A 15,076-nucleotide genomic window follows, 5' to 3' on the forward strand; every position below is an offset into this window, starting at 1 on the left:
TGTAGTATTATAAAGAAGAAAGCTGAATATAAATTAAAGTTACCTGAAAGACATTTCATGCTTTTCTGCTTGATGAAGTGACTTGTAATCATAGTCCTATGATATTTTTCTCAAGGTAAGCCTCATTTTTCTCATATGTGGAAGAGTGGATACAAGAGTTATTAATTGTGTGTGTATGTGCGTGTACATTCATGCATGATTGTGCATGTGTGTGTGTGCATGCATGTGATTAAGAATTAAAGTGAAAGTTTATTTTCAGGAGTGTTCTTTGAAAACAGATGTTAATACCCTTAGGAAGAGTATAATGCTGAATTCCAGTCAATATATCGTTGTGTAATATTGTAAAGATAACCACACTCTACTACTGGATATTTACCAAGAGGAAGAAAATTCATTAGAGGAAAAAAATTCATTACATGAAAAAGACCTAGCACAGGTATGATTATATCAGCACACTTCACAATTGCAAAAATATTGAACCAGCTTAAATGCCTATCAATCAACAAGTGGACACACACACACACACACACACACACACACACACACATGTATATAATGAAATACTACAAGCCATAAATAGGAAGAAAATAATGGCATCACAGCAACCATCCAGGATGTTTACTGTGAATGCTGTTATTCTAAATGAAGTAACTCAGGAATGGAAAACCAAATATTGTATGTTCTCATTTATAAGTGGGAGCAAAGATATGAAGATGCAAAGGCATAAGAATAACATAATGTACTCTGGGGACTTGGGGAGAAGGGTGGGAGAGGGTGAGGGATAAAAGACTACACATTGGATGCAGTGTACACTGCTTGGTTGAGGGGTGCACCAGAATCTCAGAAATCACACCTAAAGAATTTATCCATGTAACCAAATACCACCCATTGCCCAAAAACTATTGAAATAGTAATAATAGTAAAAAAACTACTCATACCACATTCTTACCATTAATTAGAGCATTATAAATTTTTGGTATATACTGGAGAAACAGGGACAAGATGGCGATGGGAGGCAGGACTAGATTGCAACTCCTACTCAGATGGACAGAGCAGTGTCCAGAATCTGCAATGAACTCAAATGAATCAGCAAGAAAAACAAACAATCCCATCAGAAAGTGGGCTAAGTACATGAATAGACAAGTCTCAGAAGAAGGTATACAAATGGCCAACAAGCATGTGAAAAAATACTCAATGTCACTAATCATCAGGGTAATGCAAATCAAAACCACAATGCCATACCACCTTACTCCTGCAAGAATGACCATAATCAAAAAATCAATAAACTGTAGATGTTGGCATGAATGTAGTGAACAGGGAACACTTCTACACTGCCAGTGGGAATGTAAACTAGTACAGTCACTATGGAAAACAGTGTGGAGATTCCTTAAAGAACTAAAAGTAGAACTACCATTTGATCAAGCAGTCCCACTACTGGGTATCTACCCAGAGGAAAAGAAGTCATTATAGGAAAAAGAAAAAAAAATCCTGAGCATGTTTATAGCAGCACAATTCACAATTGCAAAATTATGGAACCAACCCAAATGCCATCAATCAACAAGTGGATAAAGAAACTGTGGTATATGTATACAATGGAATACTACACAGCCATAAAAAGGGATGAATTAACAGCATTTGCAGTGACCTGGATGAAATTGGAGACTATTTTTCTAAGTGAAGTAACTGAGGAATAGAAAACCAAACATCACATGTTCTCACTGATAGGTGGGAGCTAAGCTATGAGGATGCAAAGGTGTAAGAATTATACAGTGGATTTTGGGGATTTGGGGGGAAGAGTGGGAGGGCAGTAAAGGATAAAAGACTAGAAACTGGGTGCAGTGTATACTGCTCAGTTGATGGGTGCACCAAAATCTCACAAATTACTCCTAAAGAACTTACTCATGTAACCAAACACTACCAGTACTCCAGTAGCCTATGGAAAAATGAAAAATAAAAATAAAAAAAGATTTTTCATATATACTATAGCAGGCTATTTCTCTTTTTTTTCAAAAATGTTTTGTTCATTCTTACAACCTTTCTGTTTTTTCATTTTTAAAAACGTTCTTAAAATGAGATTTGCTTTCACTTTCAAATGAATTAGCTTTGTCAAGTTATGGGAAGAATCCTATTAGAAATTTTTGGTATTAGACTGGATTTATAAGTTGATTGGATGCAGAAATTTTTGGTATTAGACTGGATTTATAAGTTGAATGGGTGCAGTTGAAATCTTTAAAAAACAGTATTAAATTTGTGGATTTAAGCCCAAAAGACCCTAAATAGTAATGAGAAAAATCATTATGATTGCAAAGACGTGGGTTTTCTGGAGTTTGTGCATTATATTCTATATGGTAAATATTCTTTTGGTGTCTTTATTATTGTAGTTAACTAATAACAAATCACCACTTAGATTTAAATTTGAGAGTAAAACCTATTTTCCGAGGAATACAAAAATGGCACTGAATTATTATATTTACTCCAAATACATAAAATGCTATTTCTTATTTTCTTCTTATATATGATTTTTTTGAAACTTGTAGGTAAGACTGAAAAATAGTAACAGTAACTGCATTTATTTGAACTAGAATAGTTTCTAATGCTTTTTCCTCATCAGTAGCTTAAAAATGAAACATCCATTTCTCTATTGATTCTTTCAAATTTTGATGGCAGATTGGGTTATAATGATTTCAGATTTTCAGTTAGCACTCAGTAAAATCTGCCAAATAGGCTCCTTTCAATTGCAATTATGTTTTTGTCAAATTTATAGATGTTTCATACATGAAGGATGAAAAGATCCAAATTTTGCTTTATAGAAAAATTATCTCTCTGATCAATAGGATTTGTGGAGTGGCACCCCATAAAGTTTGGTTGACAAGATGCCATTGGTTGAAATAAAATTATAATACAGGAATAAAAATCATAATGTGTTTTGTATGTCAGATTAGACATTGGCTAAAAAGATTGAAATCATTCCCAGAAATTTGTTTTAATCATCAACCAATATTTGATAGGATGCCGCTGAAGAAGTTCATGGGTTCATAAAATGGTAGAGCAAGAAAGATCCTTAAAAATAATTATAGTGCTCGCTTCGGCAGCACATATACTAAAATTGGAACGATACAGAGAAGATTAGCATGGCCCCTGCGCAAGGATGGCACGCAAATTCGTGAAGCGTTCCATATAAAATAAAAAAAAATAATAATTATAAGCCCCTTCTTTTTTATTTATTAATCAGGAAACTTGGATAACTCTACTCTACCCTCTCATTTACACATAGCTTTATAAGCCTAAGCTGAGGTTATGGACAGGATACAAATGCAAAAAAAAAAAAAGGAAATCGAAAGGCCAAAATTTGTCTTACTTGAGTTTTTCATGTAGAAATTATTTCAGGCCACGTCATTGAATAAGTAGAGATAGATAGGAGAAGAGTTAAAAATGGGGCCAGAATATAATATTGAGATGGGGTTGGGGGAATCAAATTAATAAACTTTAGATTTATATTTAAAACTCAATACTGCTGGGGTGAAGGTTTTCACGATTTCAGCACTGGACAGCTCCTTTGCTTAAAAAATAGTACTTCAGAACAGGAGTTACGCTGCTAAAGCCTAAATTGGAATTTTCTCTTTCCTTGTTTCTAGGACAGAGCTTTTGTGTGTCTTGGTATTTAATCAGGAATATGAAGTAACACAGTTTAAAAATATTAAATTATCAAAGCATCTGGATTAATTAAATTTTTAGTAGAAGAGAGACGCACGTAGACTGAAGGGGCCATTCGCAGTGGGATTTAAAGCAAGATCTTTGGTGTCCTGAATTGGGAACTGGAAAACAATGTGTCAGGTGCTAAACATCATAAAAGTCTTTGTCTTTGTGTAAGATCCTAAAGGGGATAAAGGAGGGTACACTAGGTGATATTATGATCATTAGCAAAGCTATTGAGAATCTAAGCATAGAACAATGTACCTGCCACTAGCTAATATGAATAATTCACTGAACTACTTATTTTGTCTTCAAAGAATGAAACAATCTGCTTAACTTTTATTTTTAATGTTTTGTCTGAATTAATTGTTACGTTGGTGCTGGGTTGATATGCTATGGCTTTATGCCTCAACATGTACAGAGCTTCATACCTCAAAGTTGTGATTGGCCCAGGCTTTCTTTCTGAGGTTCATGCTGAGCTTTTGCAGTCTAATTTCACTCTGGGAAGAACTGTCTAAAATTCTCTCTTAATCTGTACAAGGAAAAATCATGACTGCCTCATTTCTGAATTCTCAGAAGATCAACATCATTTTTCTTTCTAAGGTTTTCAGCACATAAAGCAAAACTTGGGCTTTATGGTTTCTTTTCAATTTCAACTAAACTGAATATTGTTTATTTATGAAACATATAGAGCTTACAAAGAGTATATTTAACATTGCACATGGAGTTAAGAAATCTTATTACTTTTGGGTATAGAACTATGGTATTTAGGGTCTTTCTACTCCTGGAAAAGTGCTGAGCCAGAAAAATCAGGAGTATATCTATAAAGTTTATAAGTTGTAATGTACTCAAAAGCCCTAGTTGCCTGAATAACTTTTCCTTTCACTCTTATCTTTCCTACTGATAGGTAACAGGGCAATAAAAGATAAATTTCATGATAACTGTTTGGTGCCCACAAATTCTTCTCGCCTATGCCTTCTCCATCTTGAATGTCAAAAAGGGGTCCTGTCATGTAGACTCCCACAGAAAATTAAATAAAAGGTGATACTTCATCCCAGCTCTCTGAACTGGAACTGAGTCTACAGAGTTATATTCTGCTTTATGGAAGTTTGGCAGCATGGAAGTGTAAGAGAGCACTAGGTCATTCCACTAGGCTCTGGAATTATTATGTTAGTGCTTCCAGCGTGCACTCTGGAGCTGTAGTCTAGAAAAAGAGCACCAGTTGTCTGCATCCCTGAATAGAAAATGTATGACAGGGTAGCTTATGTGCAGCATTACTGGCGCATGGTCTTGATTGTAATCAATATCTGAAGTTCCATTTTGATGGCCAGCTCCACAAACATGTATTAGGGCAGAAACTAGATATTCTTTTCTATCTTATTAAAACTGCAGAGGAAAGCTCATTTGTCCCTAAGATTTTCATTGCAAAAAGGTAATGAGGTTCCCTTATACCATATGAATGAATATCACAATACGTTCTTTAAAATGTTCTTAATAAACAGTAAGGCCAGTTAAGAAAGAAAACAAAGTCAGTATTCATAAAACTATTAAAATGTTTCCTGATAATGTGTCAATATCCAAAATAGATAAGAAACTCCTGCAATTTAATAGCATAAAAACAAAAGCCCTATTAAAAATGGGCAAAGAACTCAGACACAAATGGCTAACAGGTGTATGCAAAGATGCTCAACATCACTAATTATCAGAGAACTGCAAATCAAAACCACAAAGAGATATCACTTTGTACCTGTAATAATGGCTATTATCTTTTTTTTTTTTTGGAAGTGTTGGTGAGGATGTGGAGAAAAGGAAGCCCTGGTACACTCTTGTTGGAAATGTAAATTGTCAGTCTTTATGGACAGTATGGGAATTCCTAAAAAAATTAAAAATAGAACTACCATATGATCCAGCAATGACGCTTCTGGGTATTTGTCTAAAGAGCTGGCATCAGAATCTCAAAGAGATGTCTGCATTCCCACGTTTATTGCAGTACTATTCACAATAGCCAAGATAATGAAAACAACCTAAATGTCTATCAGTGGGTGGATGGCTAAACAAAATGTGATATATACATACAATGGAACCAATAAAGAAGACATTTTGTACATGGACCTGGAGGACATAATGCTAAGTGAAAAAAGCCAGGAACAGAAAAGCAAATACTATAGGATGTCACTTATGTAAGGGATCTAAAATAGTAAGACTCAGAAGCAGAGAGTCGAACCATAGTTGTCAGTAGTTGAGAGTTGGGAGAAATGGGGAGATGATGGTTAAAAGGTACAACATATCAGTTATAAAAGACAAATTCTGAGGATCTAATAGACAGCATAGCACCTATAGTTAACAAACCATACTGTATATTTAAAATTTGCTAAGATGATAGATCTTATGTTAAGTGTTCTCATAATTTAAAAAAAATGGAGTGGGAGGAAACTTTTGGACGTCCATGGCCTTGATGGTGGTGATGGTTTCAGTGGTGTATATTTATCTCCAAACTCATTGAGTTGTAAACATAAAATGTGTATAGCTTTCTGCATGTAAAAAAAGACAAAAATGCTATACTGTGATTTTTAATAAAACATGCATTTTATGATGTTAGGACATTCCAACATTAAAAAAAAATTCCTTCCAAGGCCCAGGGAATCCTGAGGCAACTTTCATCTACGAAGATGAGTCCATGTTCATAGTAACTATATCAACGATGGCTTCTCATTTGGAAAACCTTGTCTCTCTCCCATTTTATATAGAAAATACCTTGGGCTAGGTGGCATGCCGTTTAGAAATGACTTTTTGAAAATTCCTTTAAAAAGATCATTTGAATGACTTGTTAGAAATTGTCAGGAGCAATCAATCTATCTTTGTAAGTAGTTAAAGTTTAGGCCCATGTATTTTACGCCAGCTGTCATTTCTGCTTGCAATCCCCCTTTCTATCTTGACTGCCTAGACGCTTGTCTTCATACTTCCATGTCCAGTTTAGATGTGGCCTCCTTGGGAAACCTACTCTGACCATCACAGGTGGAAGAATGGTGAATATTCTATTTCTTATTCTGGCAACAAACTGCTCTCACACATATTGTAACACTTTCCAGAGGGGTATTTATGAAACCAACCAAATAGTCCTGTAGACTTTTCCTTTGGGTAAACAGAAATTGATCCTTCTGCTGTTAAAGCTTGAAACCTGTATTTGTTTTATCTTAGTGCCTTCCTCAGAAAAGGATCATCAGGCCTCTCAAAAAAAGTATCAAAGGTCTAGGTGTGGTGGATCATGCTTGTGATCCCAGTATTTTGGGAGGCTGAGGTGAATGGATCACCTGAGGTCAGGAGTTTGAGACCAACCCGGCCAACATGATGAAACTCCATCTCTATTAAAAATATAAAAATTAGCCAGGCATAGTGGCAGGTGCCTGTAATCTCAGTTACTTGGGAGGCTGAGGCAGGGAGAATGGCTTGAACCTGGCAGATAGAGGTTGCAGTGAGCCAAGATCACACCATTGCACTCCAGCCTGGGGAACAGAGCAAGACTCCGTCTCAAACAAAAAAGTGTCAAAGAACCGAAACTTACCAGATCAGGGCACCAGATACCTCCATTCCCTCAGTGTTTTCTTACACACTGTTACATTTCTTCCCTGCTATATAAACCGCATAGTTTTAGTTGGTCAGGGAATGGATTTGAGACTGAGCTCCCATCTCCTTGACTGCAGCACCTTAAAGCCTTCTTCCTTGGCAATATTCATCTCAGTGATTAGCTTTCTGTGCGGTGAGCAGCAGGACCTAGACCAAACCTTTGGTGTTTCAGTAATATTTCCCGTTTGGTAAATGCGATGAGACACCTCACACTTGAAGCTCCATGATGAAAAAGTCCAGCTATTAGTAATCCGTGGCAGATATTTGTCAACTCTCCTTCGAGCCTACCATCTCCCCTGGAGACAGTGTTAGGAATAATTTCCCTGCTTCTAGGGTCTGCATTCAGAAGGATTGTTTTCAGTGGGGTGGTACCCCCTCAGAAGACATTTGGAAATGTCTGGGGGTATTTTTGGTTGTCACAACTTGGGTGGTGCTCCTGGAATCTCGTGGGTAGGGTCAAGGATGTTGCTAAACACCCTGCAATGTGTAGGTTATTTCCTTTTCCAACAAAGAAATATCTGACCCAAAATGTCAGTGTTGAGGGTGAGAAACCTTGGCTTAAAACAACAAAAAGTGTTTGAAATGAGAGGATGTTGGAGTAGATGCCCCAGTCATATACATTTTAATAACTGGAGGAAATTGGAGGGGAGCAGTGAGGTCACGTTAGGGGCCTGGCTGGCAACTAAAGCCAGGTCTCCTGTGCTGCTATGGCCTCACGAGGTCTTCAGAGGCTGTCTCTCTGCTTTGTAGTCCTGACAATAGCACCAAGGGGTGAAAGGGCTTTGGGGCACTGACACTAAGATAGGTAAACACGCATGAAATGGACATATAAACCAAAGTAATATACTACTTTGTAAGCAGAAATATAATTGTTGAAAAGACTAGACACACAAATTGTCTTATGAGGACAGTCTTTTCCTGCAAGGACATCGACAGTGTTAAACAGCTTATAATCAAAAGATTTCTTGGTGAACATAGACTCAGAAAAAGAGGAGTTGGCTGGGCCAGTGACATATTCTGAGAGCTTTGCCTGCGCGTTCACTGTTGATTAAATACACTTATCAAAGGGACAGGGTGCTCTTGATGGATAAGAGGAGGTTCAGTGGATGGAATTGTGAACCTTCCACCCAAGGTGCTGCTGAAACAGCTCTACCTATATTGGTTTTATTTATTGGGGTTTTGTTAAAGATTTCATTAGGAAGAAAAAATGGTTCTACTACTTACAAAGTTAGAACATCTTCCATGTAGTCCACTGACCCATGCCCCGCTCTTACCGCTGCCAAATGTGTTTTCTGTTTGGCTGATCTTTCCTTGATTCTCTAGGCTGAATCCTGCTGTGTTCACAAAGGTTTTCTTCAGACAAGGCACTCTGGAATCAATGAATTACTGTTTGGCTTACTAAACATTACTACCCTGTTAGGGGCTGAATGATGTCCTCCTAGAACATGTTAAAGCCTGACCCCTAGTGCCTGTGAATGTGACCTTATTTGGAAATAAGGTCTTTGCTGATGATCAAGTTAAGATAATAATCTTAATGCAGTATAACCATATCCTTTAAAATAAAAAGTGGGGAGGGAAGTTGGACACAGAGACAAATACGTGTGCAGGAAAACACTTTGTGAAGATGAAGGCAGAGATTGGGGTGATCCAATCTCCAAATCAAGGAATGGCAGGGATTGCCAGTAAATGCCACAAGCTAGGAGGGGGCATGGGACAAACTTGGCAGACCTCAGAAGGAACCAGTCCTGCTCATATTTTGATATCAGACTACACACAACACTGGGAGAGTAAATTTCTGTTGTTTAAGCTGCCCAGTTTATGACGCTTGTGACAACTCTGGGAATCTAATACAGTCCCACATTTCATCCTTGAGATTAATTCCAGGCCTCATCAATTGCATGCTGACAGCTCATCTCTGTGAGTATTTTCACCAGCAGATAATCTCATTCATCAGGGGTGGTTTTTTTCATTAGCTTACTCTAGATTGGCCATCTTATTTTCAAATTCTTGTGGGAGTATAGGGAACAAGTCTCACAAAATTTCCCTTGTAGAATGAAAACATTATGTACCTTTTATTTTTTCAGTCTCTAAAATGATGAACTGAGAGAACCAGCGAAAAACTAAGTAAGTGGAAAGCTCTTTGGGCTTATTAGAAAGAAAATGAGTTGGATCACAATGGGCTCACACTACAAACAAGGTCACCTTAGCTGATTCTTTTTAGAAGTAGATATTATTATTATCATTACCAAAACATCAAGGGAACAGGAAGAACAAGAACTTTTTAAATTGAAGAATGAGTTGGGAATAGAGCCCTTGACAACAGCCAGCTGTTCAAATCAGCTGGTGCAAGATTAATATATTTCTAATTACCAATTTCCATGTAAAAGGAGTTAAGGCAATAAATGTTGGCACCCTGAGCTGAAGGATTATTTGCATTGTTTGTTAAGACTCTTAGCAGTTTTGCAAATCATCAGGTGTTTAAAAACAACAGTGATCTCACAATAAATTTTAAGTGCCCTCATGCTAGGACTCAAAAACTATCTCTTGCAAAATACTAAACTGGACTCCAGAAATACTCCAGTCAGTCCACAGACAAACCCCAGAACCTTCTTTAGGTCCCCTTCCCGAACAAACATATCTTTAGGATGCACCTATTTCAAGGTTTTCTGTCTTGATGTTTGACACACCATCCATCGAATTGTTCAGAGTCCTAAAAAACATCGTCCTTGATTCCTCCCTCTCTGACACTCGCTCATAGCCAAGCCGTGACCAAGTGCTGTCATTTTTTGATCCAAAATGGTTATCAAATTCATACACTTCTCCTGACTGCCACTGACATCTCCCAAACGAGCTATCATCATCTCTCTTTGCAGGATGGGAAAAACATCCTGATCGGTCTCTCTTCATTCCTTCTTACTCTAGTCTCAACCCTCCAATACACTGTAGCCCGAATAAATCTGATTCCATCCGACCTGCCTCAGACCCCAATTCTGCTTAAAAATGCTTCAGCTGCTTCTATTTAATTAGTCAAATATGAGCTCTTACCCTGTCAGGAGCTGAAGGGAACAAAAACAAAGACACAGTCCTTGACCCCATAGAGCTTAGCCTGGAAGTAGAATGTGAGAGTATGAGGAAGAAAGACATGCATCAAAGAATTACACATTTTTTAAATAAAAGGTAAAATTACAACAGAGATAAATGCTAAGGAGAGGTGCATGGGCTATGCGAGCTTGTACCAGAGGAACTGGTCTCAGGGAAAGCTTCCTCTAAGGAGTAATGATGGAAAGAGGAGGATTAAAGCCGGTTAGTTGAAGAGGTAGATGGTGTGAGAGCCCATTAGGCAGACTGAATACTATATTAAAAAAGCCCCTTGCAGGAGGGAGCATGGCTTTCTTTTCTTGGAGAAAAGAAAGGAACTCAGTGTGGCTGGTGCAGATAGGAGAGGCAATGTTTAAAGCCAGGCATTTTGTCACATGCAGGCTTCTGATCTGTCTCCTAGGAGCAATGGGAAGACAATGAAAGCTTTTATGGATGAAGACTTACTGTGGCATATTGAATAACAGGAATTTGGTCATGTTTGATTTTGAAAAGATCTCTCTGGCTGTAGAGTAACTCATAGATCTGAGGAGCAAAAGAGAATGTGGGGAGAATAGTTAGGAGAGCAATATAGAAGCCCAGGCAAAAGATGAAAAAAAGTCATGCGGGCCAGAGTGCTGGTGCTGGAGACAGAGGAACGTGGATAGCTTTGGTGGGTAAAATTAATAGGACTTCCCATTGCTTTTAGGAGGCAGCACATAGGATGGGCATCTATTCTGTCGCCTTAGACCATGTCAGAGTTCCCTTTGGAAGTGAATTTACGTGGGGACCTGAGATACAAGAAGCGATGAGCCTTTCAAAAGGAAGTAGGAATAGGTTAAGAAGACAGAGGTTAACAAGGCTCAGATACCAGTCTTTGAGCAGTAGACACCATGGGCTTTGGCTCTGTATCCTCCTAGTCAGCATCTAGCATAGCGCCTGGCACCTTCTAAACCATTAATTGTGGTTGAATAAATGCAAGTGGACTTATGAACTGGAGCTTGAAGCCAGTTTGTCTGATGCCCAAGATCAAGCTCCTTTTTTGCTGCCATGCTGCTTCAGGTGGTATTTATATAATATTTCCATTTCATATAATAGATGAGGAAATTGAAATTCAAGGAATCTCAAACCTAGCTGGAGAAAAAAGTAACTTCCTGGCAGATTCAAAAGAAGATAATTAGAGAAAGGTAGATTTCCACCATCCGTATGATGCAGGATTTTTCTCAGCTGGACTCATAGAAGAGGCTTCTTGTCTACTTGGCCCACCGTGCTCAACCCTTGGTGTAGTCTTACTCTGTCACCCAGGCTGGAGCACAGTGGCGTGATCTTGGTTCACTGCAACCTCTGCTTCCTGGGTTCAAGCAGTTCTTCTGCATCAGCCTCCTGAGCAGCTGGGATTACAGGCATGCGTCACCACGCTTGGCTCACTTTTTTTTTTGTATTTTTAGTAGAGACAGGGTTTCATCGTGTTGGTCAAGCTGGTCTTGAATTCCTGACCTCAAGCAATCCACCCACCTCGGCCTCCCAAAGTGCTGGAATTACAGGCGTGAGCCACTGCACCTGGCCAAAGCAAATTTTTTCTTACACACACATACATGAGTGTTCCTCCCCATCAGAGGCCATTTCTTTGCTTGATGTTCCGTTTCAGAAAGGGTTTGTGCCAATAGCATGCTTTGCATTTTTTGGGCATCAATTCATAAACCCTGCTACTACTTTATAAGATTTTGGCAGTCACTAACTTGTCCTATTTTTGCTGTAAGGAATGCGACTTAGAATTATGACGTTGTGGATTTGGTCCCTTCCTTACTGTTAGTCACTAAACTCATTGCTTTTGTACTGAAAAGCTGAATTTTACAGTTCTTCCAGGACAACTACATTGGTTTACAAGTTAGAGGGCTGTCTTTGCAAATTGATGCACAATCATTCAGTGGTTTTCTGTTCATATTTGACACAGTATAACAGACAACACACTAGAAGCACTGAAGCAAATACCCAAAGAAATGCAGTTTTTGTCTATTCATTATTATATTTCCTGCTCATATATTTACCAGTTGCTGCAAAATCCTGATTTGTCTCAGAACACGCATTGTACTGGAATTCTGTTCCTTCTTAATATTCACGGTTATTCTCAGTTGTATTTAGGTTCTGTTTTCATCACTACTTTCATGCGTCAGTGCACCATGTTTGAGCCAGTAATTTCTTTTTGTCATTTGGTGATGCAATGCATCAAAATAATAATGAGAAAAATACAAATGAAACAACATAAAACACTATATGCCGGTGACACAAAAATACATTAGCCAAGATGCCTGGATCTAGTAATTGAAGGCTAACCAACATAATGAGATTCAGCCAGCCATGTTAGCATACACAAATCATTTAAGAATATAACCATTGTTAAAAATACAAAAGACTTTTGTTAAAGTCCTAATTTGTTTTTACATTTCTAAGTAAAATATATATGGAATAAACTTATTTCATAGTTTTTCATTTGTTTTCTTCTAAACTATTAAACTACCTGAAAACCATTTAATAGATTTCCAGGGGACTTCTGGAAATAGCATGTTGTCAGTCTGACCTAGTAGGGGATGGTGGAAGCTGGTCGTCCACTGTCCAGATGCCCTTTTTAGAAGTGAATTTCTTACTTCCCCAGCTGATAGGTTGGTCGAAAGTTGATAGCTCTCAGCTAAGTCCCCCTCAGGGAATTGCCCTTGCCTGCAGAGAACCACCTTTCCCATGGCTACAGCCCTTCAAGTTCCAGGGATTAGGACTCAATATCTTTGGGTTGTTATTATTCAACCTGTTATTCTTTCTTCCCATTATTTTTATTTTTGTTTTATTTTACTGTCTTGGAATAATAACGATGAAAGTTGAATAAATGTGATGATTATCTTGCTTCTGACTATAGGGAGAATAGGTATAATATTTTCCCACTTTATTAAGTGAATATGTTTTCCTTATATTTCTAGTTTTCTGAAAGTTTTTATCTTACGTGGTTGTTAAATTTTTTTAAATACTTGTTTTGCATACTGAGATGGTTAATTAATTTTTCATGTTTATTTTATTAATGAAATTAATTACATTGAATGACTTTCATGTGTTAAACCAACATCACACACATGGAGCTACCCCACTTGCTAACAATTTATTATCCATTTTATATGTTTCTGGATTTGAATTTTTAACTGTTTATTTAGAGTTTTTAAAATTAGTGTATTATTTCTCTTTGCTAACATTAAAATGAATTAGGGAGTCTTCTCTCTGTTCTCTGAAAGAGTTAGTATAAATTTGGTATCATTTTCTCATTAACAGCTTGATGGAACTCACCATTGAAGCCATCTGAACCTGTAGTTTTCTTTGTGGGAAGGTTTTAAATAATAAATTCAATTTTATTAATAGATGTTAGACATTTCAAATTTTCTACTTTTTCTTGTGTTAATTTTAGTAAGTTCTGTTTTTCAATACATTTTATCTAAGAAGTCAAATTCGTTGACATAAAATTGCTCATAATATTTATTTATTTATTTTTATAAAAAGCAAAGTTTGATATCTTGCTGCATTTTCTTTCCCCCAGTGTATGATTTAGCTCACATCAAGCAAAAACTTCAACTATTTTTATATCAAGGATGGCAAATAAATTTCATCTTTTGTAGCAACTTCTGCTGATTGGTAATGCGGAATTGGAGTCCTGTGTTGTAAAAGATTCGGAGGCATGGGTTCCTGGTGGGAAGGAGTATTTGGCCAATCATTCGTATCTACTGTGGACGTGAGAAGCAAGGTGGGATAGCATGCTTGTCTCCTGCCTGCTGAATTTTTACCATTTTCCGAAGCCCGACTCCTTTATTAGAGCCCTGTGGGGGTGAATCAGGAATTCAAATTGGCTTTGTTCTGCCTGAGCATGAATGCCAAGAGTAACACAGCCATGCTCACTGGTCTCGGCACATGGACACAGCTGGGGAGGCTTTGCTTCAAGCCCCAGGAGACAAGGAGAGCCTGTGACCGGCAAAACTGGCTGAACAGTGACACACCATTTTCCCAAATAACTTAAACATTTTTTTACGACACAAAATGACTTTAGTGTCAGATTTTCTTTTTCTCAATGTCATCAATGTCATGTTGACATGGACCCAAATCTCTTTTCTCTTTTTTGGGGAGTTATAATCAAGAGACTGAAATGCTGGCATTCATCAAGACATTATGTGGTTGACAGGGACAAATAGAACAACCTACCTAGAGGCCTTCTCTTCCCACTTAGTTTCTGACACCCAGTTCTATGCTGCCACCTGCCCCCACCTAGCCTCATGGGCATTTTCTTAGCCCCTCGGGCTTTCATGTACTGTCAGGCTTCATCTAGACGTGACCACCCTTTTCATTCTGCCTGGACCCCAATACCTCATGCCAGGGTTGCCTTGTATGTGGACACCCTCCTAAAGCCTCTGACTCACACTGATCATGTCCCCTGGTGTAGACACCCTCCTTACTTGCTTGGTCTCTGCTTCCCAGTACCAGGCTGCCTCTGCAGATGTGCCTTTCTTATCTTGCTGGTACACTGACTCCTCATCCCATGCCACTCCACCTCTCGGACAACCTCTTTACCACTTGGGCTCCCAGCCCGCATGCCAGGCATCCCTCCTGCATGCGTGCCCTCCTCACTCCACGTGGTCCTTGATACCTGCTTTGAGGC

The 15,076-nt window shown here is 38.2% G+C and overlaps 1 non-coding gene across 1 annotated transcript; it reads left to right on the forward strand.

Annotated features, from left to right (window-relative positions):
• The first annotated feature begins 3,076 nt into the window (after window positions 1-3,076).
• Window positions 3,077-3,183, forward strand: LOC119471814. The gene has a single exon (XR_005200903.1). It is a non-coding gene; the product is annotated as a U6 spliceosomal RNA (small nuclear RNA).
• The last annotated feature ends 11,893 nt before the right edge of the window (window positions 3,184-15,076 follow it).

This window comes from Cebus imitator, unplaced genomic scaffold, assembly GCF_001604975.1.
Source record: "Cebus imitator isolate Cc_AM_T3 unplaced genomic scaffold, Cebus_imitator-1.0 Scaffold75, whole genome shotgun sequence".
Taxonomy (NCBI): Eukaryota; Metazoa; Chordata; class Mammalia; order Primates; family Cebidae; genus Cebus; species Cebus imitator.